The sequence below is a fragment of the Callithrix jacchus genome, chromosome 1 (assembly GCF_049354715.1).
Source record: "Callithrix jacchus isolate 240 chromosome 1, calJac240_pri, whole genome shotgun sequence".
NCBI lineage: Eukaryota > Metazoa > Chordata > Mammalia > Primates > Cebidae > Callithrix > Callithrix jacchus.
In genome coordinates, this window is record NC_133502.1 from 50086666 (window position 1) to 50109714 (window position 23049).

The 23049-nt window shown below is 32.3% G+C and overlaps 1 long non-coding RNA gene across 1 annotated transcript in view; it reads left to right on the forward strand.

The window, feature by feature from the left end:
- Positions 1–2652: 2652 nt before the first annotated feature.
- The window catches only part of LOC144578768 (uncharacterized), a 144979-nt gene continuing 124582 nt past the window's right edge, over positions 2653–23049 (forward strand). The window contains exons 1-2 of the long non-coding RNA XR_013525165.1: positions 2653–2919; positions 15962–16097. This is a non-coding gene — a long non-coding RNA (uncharacterized LOC144578768). The remainder of the gene's footprint in view (positions 2920–15961; positions 16098–23049) is intronic.

Sequence of the window (23049 nt, forward strand, 5' to 3'; positions counted from 1 at the left end):
ATATCTGATATATAATAAATACTCATTAATTGCCTTAATGCTACTTCTCATTCAGGTTCTCATTCAAGCTGTTTCATCAGAAAACTGTCATTTCTAACATATTCTTCACTATTTAAAATATCAATATGTTGTGCTAAAATAAAATAGATTATTGTTCTTTTTAAATGTCTTTCTCTTTACTTTTTTGCTGCTTCTGCTTATTGTATATAATCCCCTTTTAACAATTCATAATTGCCTTCTACAAAGCTTGGCTCAAAAGTAAATGGACCTCAAACCACGATTCCTATTTAATTTTATATCTTTATGAACATGAATCTTGCAAAAGACTTAGTAAAATGGCTTGCACATGAGAGTACTAATAAACACCTGATTATTGAATAGAGGACTGCTCTGTGTTTGCTTATGGAGATTAGCATGTAATAAGCAATTTAAAGCAAAAGGCATGCAATAACAGCTGACATTTCAATTGTGTAGATTAATATCTATGTAAAGAAGAATTCATTATTTAATCATTCTGGTCCAAAGGCAACTTTGAATTTATCTTAAACTGGGATAAAAAAGATCAAGTTTTGGGTAGCATTGACTATTTTCTAACAACAAATATAGTTTTATGATTCACTACTTGACAGATGGATCTTATTGTTTCATTGAATAAGTTTACTTCACCCTTTCTAACAATAAAATTATATTTTATTAAGATAAATAAATAAAAATTTCATGGGAATAACATTATTCCTTAAACAATGTGATGGGGAAAAATTGTTAAATATTTCCTTTAGTTAAAGTAATGAGTTAGTCAAGTGGATTTATTAGCGGTTTTCTATTTTAAATAAGAAAGATGACTCTCATTCATACTTACCGGGAATTGTCCTTTGAATTGTATTCTTCTTTCCTAATTTGAGCATCTTTATCCATGTATTCTAAGACAAAGAGCTTCCAATACTGAAGGTCTCTAAGACTTGATGTACCAAATAATAATTGGTTTTATCCAGATTATTATTTTTTTCATTAAACATGATTAGTTTTACTGTAACATGTAAAAATGAAGGGAGGAAAAACATATCATTTGATCTCTCATTGCTTTAGCAGCTCGAGAACTTTTTATTATATTCAGTAATATGTTGGTCTCCATTTTCCCTAGTACAGCTAAACGGGTAATTAAAAAACTGTTTTAAGGTTAAAATGATTTTCATTTAAAAATTCTAAGTTGATTCTTGTTTAGAAGGTCTAGACTTCCTAGACTTCCTCGTTTTTATTTAAGTTCATTTTTTTTTTTTTTTTGCTGTTGTTAAACATGAGTAAGTCGCATTTCTCAGGTATGAGGCACATATATGTTTGTTTCTGCCTTTAAAAATGTATACTCTATTTGGCTGAAGGTCACATAAATATACAAGTTATATAAAGTAAAAGAAATGCATGACTTTAATAAAAACTTAACTTGTGTCATTATGTGAACAAGCACAATACAGCAATTATTGTTTCATAAATATCTTAATACAATTAAAGTATAAAGTGTTAATATTCTCCCCTAACTTTCTTGAACGACTATGTCTCCTCTCTGTTCCTGTCTTCATCAACTCTAATCCCATTCATCACGTCCTTCATATTGCAGGTTCCATCTTATATGTAAATGTTCCTTTGACTCTTTTGACCAACTAAATTAAAAGTTTTGATTGAACAATTTTTCTGTTGATGGTAATTTATATAGTTGTCATATCTGGTTATTGTAGACAAGTCACTATGAACATTTAATACTTGTCTCCTGGGGCACATGTATACACTTTTTAATATTAATTGCAGAGGCACATAAAATGAGCTTGTGAAATTTTAATAGGTTATATTATTAATTTTCCAAAATTGTACCAATTGTACTCCTACCCAGAGTGTAGATTACCTTTTCATTACTTGAGATCTTCAGACTTTTACATTTGTCAATTGAGTGGATGTTTTTAGTACTTATTGATTGCATAAAGGTAATATTTGATAAAATGCTGTGCATTTACATCAGTTTATTTTAAATTTATTTTCATAAAGTTTCACAGTATTTTTCATAAAGATCTTGTATTCCTCATGGCTCTTGATTAAATTGGAGTTCAGACAAGAACACAGAACTCAAGAAATTTCAAAAATGAATAGATTTTTATGTAGAGAATTAGATACTTATAAAATTATCTAATGGGCTGCAGAAGTAATAGTCAAGAAAGGCCATGACTTCAACTGTGGTTCAGAATATTAGGAAGTTGTTGCTGCTACTGTCAGAAGAAAAATTACATTGAAAGTTAAATAGAACTAGAAGATTTGTCAAGACTATTATTCTAGACTTTGCACATAAGAGAGTGGCATTGAACTCAACTTCCCTGAAACAAAAGTCAGGAGGATAGTTAAATGCTGGGATTAGCTCATGGCAAAGTATTGTAGGACATTTAAAGAAAACTTGGTCAATGTGATTAGGCCATCTGTGTTTGCTAATTGTTCATCTTCAAAGTTAGGCTCCTACCCTCCCATAGAGACTGAGACACAGGGGCACTGTCTGTCTTGATGATTAGATTTCAAAGGGATGGCTTCCAGGTCCTTGAGACAGATGTTCCTGGATTGTACAAAATTTACATTTCAAAGGGTCAGAAAAAGAATCTGCAATTACACATTTTTTAAATAAATGCTTTAAGGAAAGTGAGATTAGGGGCCTGGAATGAGGAAGAAATCTATCTAAGTAGAGGAGGATTCAATCTTAAAGCAGTCTTGGTCCCTGTTCGGGTTAGTAAACTTCAGGAAACTATAGCTTATCTGATAGCCACAGCTGAACTGCAATATTGAAGTACATAATTCACTGGGAAATGGCTGGAGAAACTGCAAAGTATGTTCTTTGAGGATGCCAAAGAGACCTCTCACCATTGCACGAAAGACTAACTAACTTTACCTGTAAGTACCCTTAGCTGTGTCTCATAGGGTTTTGATTTATAATATTCTCATTATTGTTAAGTCCCAAACATTTTCCCATTACCTTATGATTTTTCCTTTGTGGTGTTATTTATTTTCAAACAATTTTCTAGTTGGCATTCTGCAATTAATTTCTAACAAACTTTTATTCCTGTCATAAATACGCTCATTTTTTATTTAAATCTTTTGACATTTATTTGGTCAAAATTTACATTCAAATAATTGCCAAATGTTGGTAAATTCCTTATGCATATGTGAAAACAGTGTTTATTCTGCTATTTTGGGAGTAAAGCGTTCTGTATATAAACATTCAAAACAAATAGTATTCCTTTATTCCTATTATGCAAATCATCTTTTACTGACATTTTGTGTCTCCTTTTTCTATCAGTTACTGGGAAAGAGTTACGTTATTATCTTTTACTCTGATGATAGATTTTTGTATTTTTTCCAGCAATTCTATCAAGATATATCACGTATCCTGCATATCATGGGGGCCAAGGCCTTGGCTCCTTAAAGGTTCAATGAAAAATCAATGACATTAGACAGATTGATTAATAGAAGGAAAAGCATGTAAATTTATTTAACATGTATACACAAAGCTTTCAGAATGAAGACCCAACTCTGCAGTAAGGTACAGAAGCTTATATACTATCTTGAGGTTACAAAAATAATGTGGACTCAGAGCATAGTCACAACCAGGCTATGTTGATAAATCAGGTTCTAGTGGCAAGACAGGTTAAGAGAGGGAGAAAAGAAGAGGCTTAGTTAGCAAAGGGCGTGGTGTTATATGGAGTACTGAAAATGCTCACTTTGAATGAAGAGACCCCCAAACAGGCTTTGTGCGAGCAACATGGCTGTTTATTCACCTGGGCGCAGGTGGGCTAAGGCCGAAAAGGGCATTAGCAAAGGACAGTGGGATAGGAGTTCATTTTATAGGTTTGGGGTGGGCGATGGAAAGTTACAGAGTAAGATCATTTACAGTGGTGGGGGTAGGGGCAAGGAGTATACATTATCATAAGTTCAGTTACAATAGTGGGTGGGGGTGAGGCAGAAGAGCAGTTAAGACGGCAGGATGGGTGAGGAGCTTGTCTGGGAAAGCTCTGCCGGGTGATGAGGGACAATGGCGAAGGTAAGCCAGGGGTGGGAGATGATCAGTAGGTAAGCAGGGCTTCAAGACTTTCAGGCTCCAGGCTTGCATATGGAGACCTGACATGGAGGAAGCCTCATACATAGCAACCCTCAGAGAGAATAAATGATACATATTTCTTTTTGAATAGTTAAAGGTGTCGCAATCAAGTAATCTTTTCTAGATTAAGGAAAGGCCTAGATAGGGATTTCCTGGCTACATTAATGGAGATTTTCTATAGGTAAATATGTCCTTTTGTCAGCCATTTCATACCTAACATTTTATACCTAAAAGCCTATTTTGTTTTAGTTTAATATAGTAACACCTGTTGAAATAAAATAAAAATAAAACACTAAATTAAACAGAGTATAACTGGGCAAAGAACAACTTGTGAATTGGGTTGCCCTAGATCCAGAGTGTGACTGAAAAGCAAGTTAGTTGCTTGACACATGTAAAGCCCCATTAACAATAGTGAAGACTGGTCAAAGAAAAGTGAATTTATTTCCAAAACTAGCTTGAAGAAGGGGCACAGAGAGTCTTGCTTTAAATGTGCTGCTTCCTTTTTGGAGCAAAAATCAGACATTTTTATAATGTAATGGAGAAAATGAGCAAGGGCAGGGATCCTCTGCTAGCTCCTGCTTTATCTACCAGACAAGACAGTTGAGTTGGTGTCTTCCTGGACAGAAGTAATTTGTAAAAGTGGCCAGGTGGGCACTCTTTCAGTAGGTCCTCCTGAGGCAACTCCCTGGAGGTGGGAGTTCCCTGGGGACAGTCTTTGATCTGTAGATGTTATCTCTGAGGAGGGGATCCCTTTTGGAATGCATAGAGGAACTTGCCCAGTAGGGAATGTCTGGTGAGAGGGAAGTGAGAGGTTATTTTGTATTTCAAAAGGGACAAAGAGGGAAGTAGAAAGGAGAAAAGAGAGAGAGAAAGAAAAAAAAAACCACACCAAAAAAACTATCTCTCAGAAAAATGGAGGAGTTCCATTATAAGAGTAGGTTCAGAAAAACTCCAGCACAGCCATATGGTGGAAGACGATTTATAGACAGAAAAAGGAAAGTGACACACAGAAAATGGAAGTGAAGTACAGAAGCAGCTGGATTGTTTACTGCTTTATATTTGTCTTATTTGCACATGGGTTAAACAGTTGGCCACCTTTGATTGGTCAAAACTTGGTAATCCTCTTAAGAGTAGGTTACCTCCTGTTTACACACCCAGTTAGTTTTCAGTTTACTTTCTACCAAGAAACCATTAGGCTAAGCTTAAAATATATAAGGAGGTAACTTTAGGCTAAACTTAACACACTGGTCCTCTATTGGTTAGAATTTGGTTAGAATGGTGCAATTTGATCTAATTCTTTGAATTCAAACTTTGTGTACACTTAGACTTTATTTGTGCCTTTTATAAATAGTTGAATTTTTAAGGTAGTTCATTAAATTTGTTCTCTATGGGAGCATTTGGTACATTTAATTAATTATTATTATTTATGCATTATTTTGTGTAGCTGGTATATTATATATATGTCTTCTTGTTTTATATATATATTTTTCTTTCTTGTAATCATTTTGATAAATTATACATTTAATTATTTGATTATTCCTACTATTTTGACTTACATTCTCTATGACAATTTCTCAGTAATTAGCTAAATAATTACAGCAAGTATGATGATCTAATTACAGCACAATGTAAACGATTATCCTCTTTATGAACAATGTAAAATAGTACCTGAATTTATGACTTTTCTAACGTATTCTCTTATTGTGTGTTTTCATGTTAAGTTGTTTAATATTAAGTTCCTCAATAAGTGATTATTAGCATTTTATATAGGCAATGTTCATTTAGTTTTACCTACACGTTTAACACTCATGTTGTTCTTTCTCTCCAGTATACTTTTTATCTTATTTTTCTGAAACCATTTTCTTCTACATGAAGGTGTTTTTAGATCTTCTCTTTGTCTCTTATATGCTATATCTTCTTTATGCCTGGGTTCTTAAAGTGTCATCTCCAGACCAGCAGTATTGAGGGACTGTGTTAAAAACAAAACAAAACAAAACAACAACAACAACAAAAAACTCTTTGAGGGGTGTAGTTTCAAAGTCAGGAGTTTCCCAGCTCCACACCTCTATCTGGAAATGTAAAGTTCTTTGTTTGTGTTTCTCACACTCCGGCCAGGTAGAGAAAGCCGGGTGAAGCTCCTTTGTCTCAAAAAACTCACCGAAAGCTCTGGGAGGAAGGGGCTCTAACTCAGAGTTGTGTACCAAGTAGCCAATCTGGTATCAGAGTCAAAGATCCATCACTCCGGAGGAAGTTGAAAGACCTCCTCTCATCGGACTAGAACATAAATGGGGAGGGAATAATTCAAGGGTTAAAATCCCTCTTCTCCCTCCCTATACAGATTCTTTCTCTGGATCTACTCCATTGGCAGCATGGGAGCTGTTTCTCTCTCTTTGTCTAATAAATCGCTTTTCCACAAAACTCTTTGGGTCCATGATATTTATTTAAACGGGAAACTCACTGTGCCTCCGGGGCGCCTTTACCCATTCTTCAGGGTAAAAGAGGCCAAGAACCTCTTCCCATCAGGGAATTGGGAGCATCTTGGAGATACCCCCAATGCACCCCCGCCTTACAATATCAGCACTACTTTGTTAGAAATGCAGTCGTTATTTTTAGTGTGATTTATATTTCTTTTCTATTTCTCTTGCTGGAACTGCTTGAGCTTCATGAATCTGTGAATCTGTGGTTTCATTTTTGTTTTTTGTTTTTTTTCATGAATTTTCCGCACGTTGTATCTTCAATTACTTTTGTTCCCTCTTCTCTTTCTCTCTCTCCTTCCCTTCTGGAAATGTAGACAAAATTTATGTTGTATCTTCTCCCTCCACACTCTATGTATCTTAATCCATTATTCATATTTTCTTCTTATTTTTCTCTCTGGCTGCATTCTGTGTAATTTCTTCTGTGTAATTTCCCTCCAATAATTTTTTCAGTATGTTTGCCGTAAGTTGTATGTAATAGATCAATTAGATCAATTTGTAAACTCTTCATATCAAATAGTATATTTTCCATTTATTCTTGCATTTTTCTCCAGTTTTTTTTTTTTTTTTTTCAAATTATGCTTGGCATTATTTGCAGTTTTTGGTTCCCTGTGAATATTGTCAGGCATGTTTATTTTTTAAACCCTTCACATCTAATTTATTTGTAGTCAGTGTCTGCTAATTTCATCACTAAAATAAATTTAAATTTATTTTCTCTGTTTATTGTTTCTCTTGGTTCTAGGTCATAGTGCCTTATTTCCACGCATATGGAAATATATATATATATATATGCCTGCTTTCCATACACCATTAATTTTTCTGGGAATTTTATTCATTGAAATTTTTAATAGATAAAAGTGTTTCCTGAAAAAGGATTGTTTTTATTTCTTCTAATTTATTTTGGTGAGATACTCTACTGGGATTATTTTAAGCTGAATGTCTACCAGAGGTACCAAGTCACCAAAAAGTATACAATCTGGTTATATACTTAAAGCAAATTTCCCTGTATGTTCAGTGCTAAATTATATATGTGTGTGCGTGTATATATATGTATACTTTATAAATAAATACAAAGTATATATAAATTTTCTCATAGTCTATATGTGGATGACCACTGCTCCCATTTAACTCTTGTACTGATGGTAAAACCCTTAATTGTCTAATTTTTACAGCAGAGAATATTTTGTTTCCTATTTTCAGTGAGCTCTAGGATTTATATTTTTACACCATGTTCAATGAGGTCTCAAATCTAGAGTTCACCAAGTTCAGCAAATAATCTCAGTGTGCAAGTTGTATGTCATTTTCCTCTCACATATGCAAATTTAGACCTTTACTTAAGCCTCTCTTGATCACTCTTAACTTTCTTCTAAGATCATTGATGATTTTAATTTTATAAAATCTATTGTAAATAACATCCACTTTTAAAAAGGAGACTCAATTCTAGTTATTGATATACTATCTTATTGGAAACAATATATTCTTTAAAAAATATAAATAACTGTATGTTGGCCATTACATACATTAGAAAAATAGATTGTTAAAATATTTATCTTTCCCTCTTGATAATTTTGAGTGTCTTAGCCTATATATTGTTTTATTTATATATATTTTTATCTCTGTTATATATAAGCTTCTAGTTGAGGACACAGTGATAGACAAACACTCATAACATGTAAATACTAGGGAAAATTCACAAATAGAAAAAGTAAATATCAGCCTTATGACGGCGTCAGTTACATGTAAAGTGCCATATGTGCTTATGGAAGGGGAAAAAAATCTGGTGAAAGATATGGAAGAACAATTTATACAAATTTGATAAATAGTACAGTTCTTGCTTGAAGCTGAAAAATAAGTATGTCTCAATCCTAAAATAAGTGTATCTCAAGCTTAAGGAGGGGGTATATTTCAAGTTGAGAAAAAAAATATATAGACAATGGCCACAAAAGAAATCACATTTGTAGGGGATATTTACCAAATGCAAATAAAATTGTAGTTTTAAATTCACTTCTGGACTATTTTAAAGATAATAAGTAGCACATACATATTATTTAATAGTAAATGTTTTTTATTAACATCACAATTACCAAAGCTATTCTGTACTTTTGATTTGTTTATAATTGTATGTTACATGATTTACAGGCTGTGATTTGGAAAAGAATGAGGTACTTCCCAATAATTTGAGAATGCTGGGAATAAGATTAGCTTTGTAAGAAGAACTAATCAAGTTACGACAGATTGGGTAAACTTTTGTTTGTTTCTGGATCAAAGATATGAACATTGGCCACAACAAACTGAAGTTTCAGTGAATATACAGGTGGCAGTCTTCTTTTCCATGTAATATAAATTTTTTTGAAAATATGAATGTAAAAATGTTTAATAGACTGATTGCAAAAAGATTTTTATTCCAGAAAAATGAGAAAATAAATTAGACACTTATAGATTTCTTAAACATAATTAGTGTTTATTTAAGTGATCATGTCTCACAAAAATTAAAATTATAACAGCTGCTGTCAAATCATATGCTCTGATTCAAGGACTGTAACCGTTTAATTTACTAAAAAAGAAGTCATGTATCCTTCCACTTCATGTCAGCTTCCCAAAGCCTGCAGACACATTTCAGGAAGCTTGCTCTTTGGCTTCTTCCTGCTTCTCTTGGTCTCTCTTCACTGCTTTCAGCTATGAAGCATGAATGTTGTGACTACAGCCAGAACACAGGCTGTCCATAGTTGGAGTAAAATATGTAGCCTGTTTTATAAAGATGCTGGAAAGCAGGAAAAGGGCAGCAAGAGGATGGTACATCTCAAAAAATTACTTCAAAATCTGACAAAGTTCTTTTATTCCTTCTCACATCTTCATAATCTCCCATTATAATTTATTAAATAAATATTTTATATAAAGCATTTTCATTTCATTTTATAATCTAGCTCAAGTTTCATAACTTGTTTTATAATATTTTTGAAATTTACTTTAGATTGCATGCTTAATTATAGAATAAAATATGCGATTTGTCAAAATACAAATAGAACTATCATGGATAGACAGTAAAAATTCCCTTCAAGTCTAAGAGGCTCTCATCAGAGAAACAGAATTTGATTTATATTTGCATATATTTGTTATTTTCTATCAACATTATATTTTTAACATGATGATTATTTTATATAAACCATTTCTAGTGTTTTTAAAATGATTTGCATTTTGCCCTTCTGTTACCAATGGACATGGTTTAGTATTGATATCTATGTATTATTATTTTACTATTGATAGAATATATTAGACTATATTATGGGCCACAAAACAAATCTCAACAAATTTCCAAAAATCACAATCATATCAAGTATCTTCTCAGATCACAGCAGAATAAAACTAGAAATCAACACCAAGAAGAAATTTGGAAACTATGCAAACACATGGAAACTGACTAACAAGCTTCTGAACAATCATTGGGTCAATGCAGCAATTAAAAAGGGAATTTAAAAATGTTTTGAAACAAATACACACACAATGTACTGAAACCTGTAAAATACAGCAAAAGCAGTGCTAAGATGGAAGTTTATGGCAATGAATGCCTATGTAAAAAAAAGTAAAAAGATTGCACATTAGCAGCCTAACATAGCACCTCAAGGAAATAAACAGGAATTTGACACTTAAATAACTCCTAGACACTCATACACGGAGAGAACATAAGTGACCTATAGCCTCAAGTTTTTCATAGTTCACTCTGTAATTACTCACTCCTTTCTGTTTTACTTGATGATAGTATGTTAAGCTTTTCTGTGGCTGTATCCTCCTCAAATTAATTTACATTATAGTTTTCTCTACACGGTTTTTTTATCAATCCAAGCCTATTACTTTTTCTACAGTTAAATATAGAAAATACAAGGAAACTATACTTTATAGAAAAGTATAGCAAATATAATAAAATTTCTTAGAGATTTATAACAATATTCTGAGATAAAAATATGATACAGCAATATAAGGTTTAATTTTTGAATAATCAGTATGAACTGACAAAGATTTTGTACTTGGCCCAACTTTACTCAGGGTTCTGAAGCTTCTTCAAAAACCATGTGAATACTCCCATGTAACATTCAATATCTGATCAATGTTTTCAACCTATGCCATCCTTCAGGCCTCTGCCAGCTGATTACTCTCACTTGTCTTCAGCAAGAATCTGGTTAGTTAGTTCAAAGTAGCCAGAATTCCCTCAACCCTAAAGGTTCCTCTTGAGCAATCCATTGATCACTGTGGTCCTTAGCTGTAGATTACCACCAGCCCATGTTGTATTCAGTTAGAGCCAAAACTCTGCTCCACTGTTAAAATCTCATTGCCTTGGTCCCTATATCTAACACAATGGTACTGAATGAATTATTTCTTACCGTGGCTTAACAAGTGTCATCAAATATTTTTTTTCCTTACAAGAATATATGATGACTAGACAGATTAATAGATTTCCAAAATGATGAATGACCCCAAGGCAGCAGCATTTTCGACACTTATTAGAGAATAGCTGTTTCCATATCTCTGAGCAGGAAAAAAATTCAAGATGTGCTCAGACATGCCGAATGATTTTGAGGTTGTTAGAGTTGGTTTGAAGAGACAAGGTGAAAAATTAAAAGTTCAGCCACCATCACAGCTACTACTACTATAAAAGAAAATATACAGTCTAAAAAGGATACGTGTTTTATAAAAGTTACAGCTGGATGAATTTATTTCAAATGGTATAAGAATTCTGGGAGTGATGACATATGCATGGCGATTTTGTTTCTTATGTGAATGATATGTATGTTTTATATATCTGGGGCATCAGGCATAAATAAAGAGCAAGCCAAGTCAACAAGGACAAAAAGACATAGACAAAGAGGGCAATCACTGTCAAATAATTAGGAAAAAAAAACAGTTTACTACTCACACAATCCAACATACTTTTTAATATAAACAATGTATGAAGCCACTAAATATATGAAAACATATCTCTAATGATATTAAAAAACAGTCAATGAATCACAGTGATAAGATGATGGGTGATGTAATGTTGGACAAGAAATTTTTAAAGCTGTTACCATTTTAGATGTAGCTAAGAATTTTGAAAAATAAAGGAATAAACATAGAAAATAATAACTTGATACCAAGTGAAAACTATGCAGTTATAAAGAAACTTTAAACTACCCTCATGGAGAATACAGTCATAGAGTATCTAACACCTGGACTTGTTTTATTATAACAAACTATAATTTGTTGAGGTACAGATCATAACCCTTAGCCACTGTGAGGGTGAGCTTCCTTTTTATATTCGTTAAACACAGAGTTTTGTCCAAAAAGTCACACATTCTGTTTATCTTTTCAACTTACTGAGTTGAATACACACCTCTTTTATATACTTTGTTTTATATATGAAAATATATGAATATTATCAATAATGAATTATAAAAAACTAGTAATTTTATTAGTAAATCTTTAGATTTATCTTCTAAGAAAGAAATTTAATGATAGTGAAAGTAAAATAAGTAAATTTATTCAAATATGAAATTTATTTTATGACTTTTTTATACAATTTAATTTGATTTAGCATGTTTGATGTCTATTCTTTATATTTTTAAAATCTAATATTTTATATATTTTTAATTTCCATATTTTCCCTTGTAATGTCTCTCTGGAAATGGAAGAGAAGAACCTTGTTAATTTGTGCTGTTTTATTAATTACTTTGCATGGTCTTTTGTTGGAGTTTATACTTGCCCATTTTAATTTTTTAGGACTATTGATTTTTTTTTTTTGTTTCCTGGAATATTGTTCTTCTAAAATGTATTATTTATCTGCTGTTTGTTTTTTTGCTTTCTTGTTATTAATCAAAATATTTTAATTTAAATCTCCATTTGAATAGAAGTTTCTCCCCAAAATAATATAGGTAGTCCTCCTGAGTCTCTAATAAATTTATTTGAACATTTTAACTATAGCTTTAGGTTTTTACTGGAGAGCTAAATACTAAAGATTTGTAAGTCAAGTCCAAACTTTCAGAATTATTCCTGCCCTATATAGTCACATCTATTTTTATGAGTTAGATTTTTCCCCCTTGTGTCTTTCTCTCAAAATTATCTATAGAAAATGAAGTAAGCATAGTTTTGTTTCTGGTGAAATAAGTAGCCCTCAAAGGAGAGCTTCCTAATTTATCCATACACTCTTCCATACCAGTACCGATTTTACCTTATAAAAATTGCTGGTAGGTGACTACAATACCCTCCTCTTTTAGTCTCCATCCCTCTCTTTCTGTTTTTCTTATTTGGATCCAGCTCATAGATCTTAAAGAACAACCACTACAACAACAACTGAAGAAATACTGTTTAAGGGAGATTCTGGTCAAAATATGTAATATGATTTTAATATTAAATAGCATGACTATATGGGTTTTACACAATATCTAGTAGTTCAGAATTCAAAAGTAAAAACACAAGGTCATGTTTCTCTACATATATATTTGATTCTTTACTTTTAGCCTTACTACACTAATTATTTTGATCTTCTTTTGATCCCCCAGGCTATGAGTTCATTCTCACCAATAAAAATGTTAATGACAATTTTATCCCTATTTAAATATTGCAGTACAGAGAGCATTTACAGAACAGAAGGCAACAGTAAGAAAGTGGTATACTTGGTAATTGTGGTTTATTTTAATTCACCAATAAAAGATTGATTGCATGTTATAAACATTGTCTGAGGTGTTAAGGCCTTTTTTATGTATAATTTTTTACCATCATGTTATGCATATCAGTATGTTGGTTTTCTTTCATGTACATTATTACTGCTTGGTTTATTTAACCTCTCAAAGACTGAATGTTTCTGGATAGACTATTTAAACTGAGATTTTGGCCCATAAAACTGATAATCCCACTTTGAATCACCGTAATCAGAATGAGGGGTATTCACCTGACATTTGCATTTTCTAGATTGTCTCACTAACTCCCCCCAGGGACTAAGGTTACTCCACCTTGATGTTACCTTATCTTACTTCCATAACTCCCTTCTGAATTCCATGACTACACAGCTATTATCACAGGCATGACATTGATACTGCAATAGAGTAGTAAGAGAAGGCATTTATTTAGTTTTACTCAGGAATTTTTAAATTATTTTCCATCATTCCCAGGGAAAAACAAAAACCCTGACGCATTTCATATACTCTTTTTTCCTTTCCTACTTTCCTCTCATTTGTTTTTCTTCTTTCAGTTTCTTAGATTGTCCTCTTTTAAACTTTTTTCTGGTAGTCTTTTTCATAATGTCCTTATCTTTAAATCAAATGTGGTCAACAGAAAAAGAGGGGCTTTTGCAATGTTCTAGGTGTGATTAAAACTTCTAGTTTGCAGAAGATTTTATTCTAATGTTTAGTTTTCTCTAACTGAAATATTGTATCTATCTGAGAAAACATTATGTCAAAGAATATGATAATAGCAGTACAAAGTTATCAGTATTAAAAATGTCTCAATATAAATGATTGAATGAATTAAGTATATGCAAATGTGTGTATATATGTATACATACTCACATATATGAAGTATTAATTTGAGTGGCAGAATTTAGAATTTGAGAGCAAATCAATAGCCATTATTTTCAATGTTATTTTCAAAAGGAAAATTATATAATATAGAGCTAAAAAAAATCACTGTCTACTAAGACAACTGGAAATTTTAATCTATATTCATCACGTACAAAGGTGATTAGTTATATCTGTAATTTCCTGCTGTTTCTATATTCTATATATATATTGCAATTTCAATTAATGAAACCCATATGAATATTTTATAATTGAAAAAAATTATAACAAATTTGCGTCACTTTTATTCTCAATTTTTTTCTGAAGAGTATTCTAATCAAAGATACAAAAAGTTTAGCGATAACCACTGAATTCTACTGACCATAAAAAAAATTTTGAAATTTCATTAGTTTCAAATACTCCTTTATATTTGCTTATGTTTTGTGATTTATGTACTAAAAATAAATACATACTAGGGATTTCTGAATAATTGCGTTATTTCTTGTTTTACATTTTTTCATATATGTAAATTGTCACACTTATTTTCTTTAGACATATCCTAGACAATGTGCTGATATAAAACTTTCTGATTAATTATAATATGTAGAGTTGACTATCCCTTTCCCACATAAAAATCTGTCTGTACCATTCTACTAAGCCAATGCTTATTTAGATGATGAATTTTCAGTGGAGTTCAAGTCTGTTAACTTTAACAGGAGCTTATTGGAACAGTCACAGTGAATGATGTAAGAATTGTGCCACTGAGACTCAATTAGAAGGTAGAATACTGCTCAATTTTGATGGTTACAGTGCAGCTGGGATTATTTTTTTCATCTTTCTTGTCTAGTTCTCTGTCTCAGGTTGGTATTTTCATCTAGGCACAGAGATAAATTCAGTTATCTTTAACACATGTGAATTTAATCTATATTTCTATTTTATTTCATTCTTTCTTACTCCTAAAATATCACATGAAAGCTGACTAATGTTTTCTTACTCTAACATTTCTAGCAACTCTATTATCAACTAATTTATTTTTTTCATACACTAGCAGAACAATTTCAAATGTGACTATAAGTATCTGTTGACATATTCATTGCAGCACTAAGTTGTACCAAGGTAAAATGTCTCTCAGACTATCCTCTCAGTACCTCTTGTTTGTTATTGTTATATTTAAATCAGTAAGATGATGAATCTGTTGTTTTAGTACTATTTCTATACTTCAGCTTCAGTGTAAAGCTGGACATACTCATAAGAACAGATTAGAAATCAGTGGCTGTAGTAGTCCATAGTACATTGAAAACAATATTTTAAGAATAATGTAACATGAAATAGAATTCTGGGTAAAATAAAAATAAAATCAATGATTCTTTATATTGTCTTTATTTGCTTATTAATATGGAAATGAAATAATTATAATTTATGTGGCCATTGAAGTCACAGAAGTGAATGAAATCACAAGAAGAGATGATAGAGCAGAATTTAGAGAAACTGTGACATTCAAAACCTAATTTACAGAGTAATTATTGACAAATAACATGTAAATTAGTGGCAATACAGTAATCAAGGATATTTGAACACTGGATATGTATTAAAGGATTACTATTAATAATTTTTATGTTTTATTATATTATGATCATGTTAAAAATTAGTCCTTTCGAGAATACTCTAAAAAGTAAATTTTGTAGAAATAATATCACATTTTTTATTTTCTTTAAAATAATCTAAGTTTTAGGATTAAGATTGTAAATTACACAATACTGATACCATGTTGATCATTTTAAAGTGATGATGGTTAAGTAAAGGTTTATTATACTAATCTAGATTTTTCTTTCTGTTTTTAGAGACAGGATCTTGCTCTGTCACCCAGGCTGGAGTCTAACAGTACAATAATGGCTTACTGCAACCTCAAACTCCTGACTTCAAGAAATCTTCCCGCTTCAGCCTCCTGAGTAGTTAGGTGTGAGCCACCACACCTGGGTAATTTTTTTTCTATTTTTTAAAATACAGACAGGGTCTGACTACATTGTCCAGGATGATCTCAAAATTATTAGCTTAAAAGATCATCCTACCTCAACCTCCTAAAGTGCTTGTATTAGAGGCACAAGCCATCATGCTCGGCTTAGACTTTTCATTCTAAATACACCTGATATAAAATTTTCTAACATATAAATATTGTCATACCTACTGGGTTTGCTCATGAAATGTAGATATATCATGAACTTTGGAATCAAAAAGACAAACATTTATGGCTGGGCTTCTCTAGTTACCAGCTCTTAACCAGTTGTGTGATAATAGGAAATTAGTGAGTATCTCTGAATTTTATATTTCTTATATATAAAATAACAATTTTATATTGTTTATATGTATATTACTTATTAAAAATACAGCACTTACTAACTATATAGTACTTACTAAAGAAGGTAGTGTTCTAAGTGTTCTGAATATATTAACTCATTTAATCCTTAAAAAATAAACATAGAAGGTAGGTAATATTGTTATGCTCCTTTTATAGACGAGGTATCTGAGGCAGAGAGTGATACTATAGCTCTTAAATAACAATGTCTATATTCAATTAGAGTAGTCTGGCTCTATGCATTGAATCACCATGTCACCTAGCCTCTCATTATCTAACAAATATAGTTGTTATATAAGTTTATATTTTTATTTTACAAGAAGATACACATTATATAGCAAGTTCTCTCTAACAATGAGTTTATTGTGTCACTGTTCACAATACCTCCCTTGTTATATTCCTTGGTACTTTTGACAACAGAAACACGTGTGGAAAATGAGAAAAAATAATTCTAAAGTGGTTTGAATTTTGTTACAAGTTTTGATATCTGGAAAACTATTTTTTCTCTTCCCATGGACTGACATTACTTAGAAGTTGCATATTCTTGACCCTTCTGTGAAATTATATACCTTGTCTTTGTTACTTCCTGGAAAAGAACCAAGAATAAATCATGACTTTTTTTCTTTTTCTGGTTTGTCAAATAAAAAGTTTGCTGTTGACAGAAGGACATATTTTTGCCTTCTTTCTTGTAGTTTTGAGAATTGTTCTATATGTGTTAATTTATTAATATCTCCACTTAAATTATAACTGCCAAGTATTGCAATTAATGATGAAGATAGTAATAGTGAATAAGATAGCATGAATCTTGACTTTGATGGAGTTCAGATTCTTTCGAAAACCAAATAGTAGTAAATAATCTATTTTTTCAAAAAGATATATGACATTTAGAGAAGTAAATATACAGTATTATATAACATAGATAATATAAAATAGCTTTAGCAGGAATAATGGAATATTAGTGGAAAAATTAATATTGAAACTAAACCCTGAAAAATATTTTCTTATTCTGGAACCAGGAAAAATATATACATAAAGATTCAGAAGTAACAACTTGTTCTGATATCCTTAAAGAATATTATGAGCACAGGTAAGGGTTTAAAATGTGTTAAGATTTAGATTAAAAGGAGAATTTGCTGGATACATAAGCAGGGACCATTGAATGAAGAAACATTTAATCTCTGCTAAATATTTTTTATTTTTTTATAAAGAAAATGAATATAAAGATTGTAAGCAGATGATCATATTTACACCTTAGAAAAATTAGTCTGTCTGTAATCCCAGCACTTTGGGAGGCCGAGGCGGGTGGATCACGAGGTCAACAGATCGAGACCATCCTGGTCAACATGGTGAAACCCTGTCTCTACTAAAAATACAAAAAATTAGCTGGGCATGGTGGCACGTGCCTGTAATCCCAGCTACTCAGGAGGCTGAGGCAGGAGAATTGCCTGAACCCAGGAGGCAGAGGTTGAAGTGAGCCGAGATCGCGCCATTGCACTCCAGCCTGGGTAACAAGAGCGAAACTCCGTCTCGAAAGAAAGAAAGAAAGAAAGAAAGAGAGAAAGATAGAGATAGATAGGGAGAGAGAGAGAGAGAGAGAGAGAGAGAGAGAGAGAGAGAGAGAGAGAGAGAGAGAGAGAGAGAGAGAGAATCAAGACCGCTATTGGACACATTACTTAGATTATTGTGATTATCCTGGAGGACATTATGACAGCTTGTCTCAGAGAAGCATTATTAGATGCTGGAGAGGATGTGGAGAAATAGGAATGCTTTTACACTGTCGGTGGGAGTGTAAATGAGTTCAACCATTGTGAAAGATAGTGTGCAGAGTCCTCAAGGATCTAGAACTAGAAATACCATTTGACCCAGCAATCCTATTACTGGGTATATACCCAAAGAATTATAAATCATTCTATTATAAACATACATGCACACATATGTTTATTGTGGCACTGCTCACAATACTAAAGACATGAAACCAACTCAAATGCCCATCGATAATAGACAGGATAAAGAAAATGTGACACATACACACCATGGAATACTGTGCTGCTATAAAAAAGGATGAGATCATGTCCATTGAGGGACATGAATGAAGCTGAAAACCATCATTCTCAGCAAACAGACACAAGAACAAAAAATCAAACACCACATGTTCTCACTCATAAGTGGGTATTGAACAATGAGAGCACATGGACACAGTTAGGGGACTATCACACGCTGGGCCCTGTCTGGGGTTGAGGAGCTAGGAGAGGGACAGCATTAGGAAAAATACCTAATGTAGATGACAGGGTGATGGATGCAGCAAACCACCATGGCACGTGTATACCTATGTAACAAACCTGCATGTCCTCCACATACACCTCAGAACTTACAGTATAATAATAATAATAAATAAAAACATAAAAAAGAGAAGTTTAAAAATAATAATTGAGATATATTTAGGAGTTAGAATATAAAGGTCAATTATTGAATATAGGGTGGAAGTTAAGAAAAACAGAACTCAAAATGACAGTTAGGTTTCTGACTTGAGCACCTACTTGCTGGTTCTAATACTTTTTATTAAGCCAGGAAAGACAGAGAAAGAATATGTTTGGATATTTCAAATTTGCCATTGTTGAATTTTAAATAAATCCAAATATCTAATCACACTTCAAAATATTGTAATAAATTAAAATGGGAGCTGTTGATGGTAGATGATGTTGATTTTGGCATCATTTAACATCAACTAGTAATTAAAACTATGGGAGTGAATAAAATCATGGAGGAATATTAGATAGAGTGGGAAAATGTAACATGAGTCATATTGAAGGAAGGAAGAGAAGATTCTCAAAGTCCCTGAGAAGATGTGCCAGAAAGTTAGGTGAAAAACCATCTGTGTCTCATGCTCGGAAGTCAAAGAAAGATATGTCAAAGAATAAATAATCATATAAAAATTTGTCCAGAAGTTAAATTAGATTTTTCATGAAAATCTTCAGTGCCTCAGTGGAATTTTATGGATTAAAAATAAGACTTAAGAAGCTGATGTATAAATAGAAGCCAAAGGAGAGAGACAAGGAATATAGAAATTGTTTAAAGAAATGTTGTTCGGTGGAGTGTTCATATATATCTGTATTTATTTGAGATATTTCTGGGTTGCACCTGCCATCTGGATTAATTTTTAATAAATGTTATTTTTTACTTTCAAAATTGTTACAGTTAAGTTCTAGTTCCAGATAAGATGGACTACACACTACACTGCCTCTAACCAAGTGCAGCTATAAAATCTGAACAGAATAAATAGAATGGCTATTTGAGGCCTCTTAAAGGTAAAAAGAGTGATGACAAATTATAGAAAAAATGACCATAATTCAAAGTAACAATGAAAAATTGTTTAGTTTATTATTTCTCCCCCTCTAACAATCCCCAAGCTGAACTGATTGGATCTATAAAATTTAGAAGTGAGATTATCTTAAACAATATGGTCCCAGGAAAAGCCCAATAGTTCTGCTTTAAGAAGGAACAAAGGGTTCACATAAAGAGTATAGAAATCAGCCATGTTTTTCTTTATTTAAGCAAAAAACTCCCATTTCATTAACCCTGGCTCCCAAGCAATCATATTGTCAGCAGGACCTTAAAAACTCTAAGGAAGGGGAACCCCTTCCAACATTTAAAGAAGATGTGATCTCAGAAGGGTGAAGCAAACACTAATTTATTGCTTTTTTTTTTCCTGTATTTCTTTCTTCCCATGGCTCCCCCATGACATGGGCACTGTTGAGAAGAATAGACAAAGGAGAAGGATAATTAGGGCCTCTGCTTTCTAGTAAGAAACCAGACTAGCAGCTCTCCTGAAACAGGAAAGTACAAGGGAAAATGCAAGAGAGGATCTCAGAAAAATTACCTTATAAATTTGTAGATTACGGTAAAGTTCAGATGTAAAAAACTATGGTAAAAAGTCTAGAGTAGATCAGTCTCTCTTACTAGAGAAAGTTATTTAAATATAGCTTTCTTTTCTCATGTCTTTGCAAAATTAAATCTACAACATAGGTCAGAAAACCTCAGTTCCACCAGAAATTTGAAGTTAACTAAATACCTTATTTCATAAATTTCAGTATTGATAATTTTGTATTTTTCAAAGGATGTTAAAATAATAAATTTTAAAATATTTAGTTTAATTTAAATATTATTTTGAAAAAGGTTTTTACTTTTATTGACCTTAAGTTCAGCACTTTGCAACATACAATGTTAAAAATAAGTATAATTTCAGAAATTTAAAAAAAACCTGCCAGTAATAAACCAAGTTTAATTCTCCCAATGATAATACGATCTAGATAATTCTATGAGGACATTGAGTTACTGACAGTTTATTTACTTCCCTAAAGTTCATGCCACATGGCTATTGTATCTCTGTCACCAAGAAAATATGGGTTAAATTTCTATTCAAGATGTCATCCAGTATAAAAATATGAAATAAAGCTAACATACAATAGATTTCATTCAAGGTTTTTTCCCCAAAATTTAAACATTCTGTGTTATTAAGAATAAGTGATTATTCATGTATCAGCATAGAGAAAAGTAGAAGGTGCCCACTAGTGATACAACCCCAAATTCGTTACCTCCATGGGTTCCATATCCAAGAATTCAACCACCTACAGTTGGAAGATTTTTTTTTAAATTGTATTTGAACATGTTCCGGATTTTTTTTTCTTATCATTATTCCCTACACAATGCAGCATAAAACTACTTAAATCACATTTTCATTGTGTTATCTATTATAAGTAGTCTAGAAATGACTTAAAGCTTACAGGACAATATGCCTGGGTTATATGCAAATACTACACCATTTTATATTAAGGACTTGAGAATCTGCAGATTTTGTCATCCCTAGGGAATCAAACTTCCATGGATACTGAGGGACAACTATATTTTAATGAGCATGGATTTTGAGCAGACAAGAACCATCTTCATTCTCAGGCTGCTAATCTTGAACTATACCCATACAAGTTGGCTTAATATTGTAGACTAAGCTAAGGCTGACTGAGACAATTTTAAATATGAGTTGGCAACTGTAATTCTTGACTTTAGCCTTCAAAACAGCTGAATTTTCTAGAATACTAGGAAAGGGGTTGAGGAACACTAAAAAATCTCTTCTTGAAATGAAATACAAAAAAATTAGCTGGGCATGGTGGTGTGTGCCTGTAATCCCAGCTACTTGGGAGGCTGAGGCAGGAGAATTGCCTGAACCCAGGAGGCGGAGGTTGCGGTGAGCCGAGATCACGCCATTGCAATCCAGCCTGGGTAACGAGAGTAAAACTCTGTCTCAAAAAAAAAAAAAAAAAGAAAGAAAGAAATGTATATTTTGAGCCTAGGTAGGTATCATTTATTTTGTTTGGGCCAAGACAGGAACTAACAGGATTTACAGGCTGAACAGCCCCATTCTATCCATTCAAATTGGCTATATTGTTTAGTAGCATCTGCAGAATAAAGGAAATCATTTTAATTCTAAACAAACTCATATTTTGGCTATTGTGATAGTGTTGTAACAAAGGCATGCAGATATCTCTTTGACATACTAATTTTAATTCCTTTGGATATATTTCGAGAAATAGGATTGCTAGATCATTTAATCGTTCTGTTTTTAGTTTTTTGAGGAACCACCATACTGGTTTCCAAAATGGCTGTACTAATTTAGATTTCTACCATCAATGTACAAAGGTTCCTTTTTTGGCCACATCCCTGTCAACACATTTTATCTTTTTTATTTTTGATAAAAGCCATTTTACCAGATTTGAGGTGACTATTTGTCAATTTCAAATAATATTAATTTGAAATGAAAGTTAAAAAATAACCAAATTCATAGATAGCCAGAGATGAATATAAACCACTAGGGGAAAGAGTACACAAGTATGTTCACATGGAAGTGCAGATGCTGTGACATTATCTGAAGCCCACAGTTTAGAATCAGGATTGCAAAAACATGGAATACAAAGACTGAATAAAAGTTAAGATTTGAATATATTGGATGTAAATTAAAAACCACCCACATATATTGGCTAAGTTTATCACTAATGCTCATTTCTAACACTTGTGAAAAAGTAGTGATGTTTCTAAATGTCTGTCTCTGTACAGAAGAATGAACACTTAAACCCCTAATCAGAAATGTACAATGTCAAAATTATTTACGTGCTTAGATATTTCTACCATGTGACTTTGAATTCACATTGGTATATATTGACTTGCTTCTTGAAGTCTGCTCTTTTCTTTCAGAGCTGAGTCTCTGTTATGATCATTGGGTTAAAACAGAGTTGGAATACTAGCTTTATGTTTTTTTGGACATAGAGGAAACTTCTGCTTCAAATAACTGCATGAGGGCTGGAGACTGACTTGTTTTCTGTACTTGGCAGTGGCAGTCCCAGAGCTTGAAAAATAAAGTCTATTTTATTAACTCTTTAAGTTTTTTAAACATGAGTCTTATCAGACACTTTCAATTAAGCTCATTCAACTTGTGAGATTCTAGAGGAACTATATCCATTCTTAAGTTAGTCGCTTGAGAAGCAGCTTCTGAATTAACCTGTTTTGTTAGAGCCAACAAGAGCTTCT